Source organism: Capra hircus, chromosome 14 (assembly GCF_001704415.2).
Source record: "Capra hircus breed San Clemente chromosome 14, ASM170441v1, whole genome shotgun sequence".
NCBI lineage: Eukaryota > Metazoa > Chordata > Mammalia > Artiodactyla > Bovidae > Capra > Capra hircus.
The window spans coordinates 92,199,762-92,202,306 of record NC_030821.1 but is presented as its reverse complement, the minus strand read 5'-3'; the positions used below and the strand labels follow the sequence as shown (position 1 = coordinate 92,202,306).

Genomic DNA, 2,545 nt, shown 5'->3' with positions numbered 1-2,545 from the left:
TTGTAGTCCTGAGCAAATTTACTTAGTTCCATCTTTCTAGATTGGTGGTTCTCTGCCAGGAAGGTACAGCAGAATCGTTGTATAGCTTTTGCCAATTGCTCTCAGCGCTCCCCTCATCTGAAAAAGAATCAGAGTGTGGATAGGGCAAGAGGCAGGCCAGGTGTGTGAAGTTAGAAGACTCTGTCCCAATAAGCCTATTGCCACCCTCTCATTTTAAGAACTACTATTCCAAGTGGAACTGATACTGCTTAATAACCAGAAAACAAGGAAATAGTTTAAACTAAATAACTGTGAATCTCACAAAAACTGGCAAAATTGTTCAGCAGCTTTTGGGGATAAATCTGCTTTACTTTCACATGGATTTCCTCTAGTTGGTCTCTTGCTAGAAAGGAAGGCTGCACATACAGGCAGTGAAGCACCCTTTTGATGCCTGTTAAATGCCCTTCCCTTTACGAACCCTTGTAACTAAGATCTCATGATCTTTCATGCTTTATTTGGAGGATTTTTTTTTTTTAATGTTTATTCATAGAGCTCTGAGCAAAGTCTGGATCTTCAAAGCTGTGCCAAGGTTTACTATCTTTTTCAACATTCACTGAATTGTTATGTGAGGTGGTTTGCCTAGTTTGCACTAGGCATTTTTAATTTAAAGCTATTATTGAAAAGCAGTAAGATTCCAAGGCAAGTAGGGGATCTGTCACTTGGAGAAAAATTTATGGGAGTAAAAATATTCTTTTTGTAAACAGTTAGTGCTCTACAATGTCTTCCCAGGGTGAGGCTTGGTATTCATCTGTTTTAATTAAAGAGTATCCGCCCTGTCTGTTTGTGACCAGCTCATAAGCAGGGGGTATCTTGGTGAGAAGTTCACAAGGTTGGAAGCTGTAGCTGAGTTTGCTGAACCGACTCAAGCCCTAGTCAGCAGTGGTATATGAATGCCAAGCACTAAGAATTTCTGGAATGTAGAATCGCACAGCACTGATAAAGTTTGCTTTGTTCCCCTATGTGACTTGACCCATTGAGAAGATGTGGTTCCCTAGGAAGTTTTAATGGTTCAAAGTCCTTAGTTAATAAAGAAAAAGGCCACAACATAATTCAGCTTGTTTTCACCTGCTGCCTCAAAGATTAACTTTCTTAACATTAAGGGGATAGAGTTACCCTTTACTTTGAAAAAGTAGTATGTGGAGCACTTCACGTTTGTTCATTTCAGTAAACATGACAGTGTTTGTGTGGATTTGGTTTTTGTTTGGGGTTTGCTGTCACAAACTAAGACTTCTGCAACTTAAGAACCTTCTGGTAACATCATCTAAAAACAAATCTTGGGGAAAGGCACACCCACTTCTTTGTATCAACTTAATCTCTCACTAGGCGAGGAAGGGTTTTGAATTACTTCAGGAAAGCAGTGACTAATAGAGCCTACCCTCTAGTTTTCCTCATTTATTTTCACAAGAGAATGGGAGTGGAATTCAAAACATTCAGATCTGGAGTTAATGTACGTCACCCTGTCAGCAAGTGATAGGCTCTGTGTTTTTCCAGTGGGAAAACTTTGACCCACAAACTGATAGACGCCTGTTACAGGCCTTGCTAGTCCTTCTGTTTCTCTCCTGATTGTTGCTTACTCGTTCAAAAACCAGCTGACTGTACAGGTTGTCTCTAGGAGCAGATTTCAGAGCAAAAGTGATACATAAAAGCAGTGCGTAAGTCTTTTTTTTTTTTTTTTTGGTCAGAATTTATAGAGTTTGAAATAAAAATTTTATATTTTCTTTGAGACTGTATATGTATTTAATGTTAAATGTGCACTTTATCTTATTAGCATGATTTAACTTGTATGGTTATTCACTTTTACTCAAAGAAAGATTTTAGCTGCATCACACACGTCAAGGGAACCTGCCACTGCCTCTGTGTCCCTTGTCGCTACCAGTAATGGGTGAGTGCCGTCAGCATTCGTTGTGTTAGATGAGCAGAGGATTTTATAGGAATCTGGTAGATGAATAAGAGACATGCATGAAGCTCTGGATTTGAGACATTCTCTAGAACGTTTCTGGTTTGGGATAAGACTTAGTGGTTTGCAGAACTGCGGCCTGTCTTAGGGACCCTCAGGTAACCAGACTGTCCCTGTGACAGTGAGCGGCTGTAAACATCCTCGACTGGAAGCTGTGAGGCTGCAGAAAGGCTTTCAGTCGGATGTTTGCAGCTGCTGACTGCCGCCCACGTCAGGAGCCCCCTTAGGAGCAGTGGCCTCCTTGACTCTACTGGACACCACGCTCTCCTGGGAATACGTGTTCACATCCTTGGGTGAGAATGGTATGGGTTCAGTAACTTTTAAACCCATCTCTACGTTTTCATTAGCGCAGGGGAGGTGCTCTGTTTGTATAGGGATTTTGCAACATCAAAAAGAAAAAAGAAGAAAGAAAAAAGTAAAATATTCCTAAGAAAAGTGAGGGAATGTATTACAGTATTTTTGTTCTTAGAAAAAAAGTGTTCTAGGACAGTATTTCCACAAATCAGTCTCAAAAGGAATTTTTTTTGTCCTGCTGTTTATATTTACCTG

At 40.2% G+C, this 2,545-nt stretch overlaps 1 non-coding gene across 1 annotated transcript; it reads left to right on the top strand.

Moving 5' to 3' along the window:
• On the top strand, positions 2,107–2,213 carry MIR30A (microRNA 30a). Its single transcript, NR_129691.1, has one exon. It is a non-coding gene; the product is annotated as a microRNA 30a (primary transcript).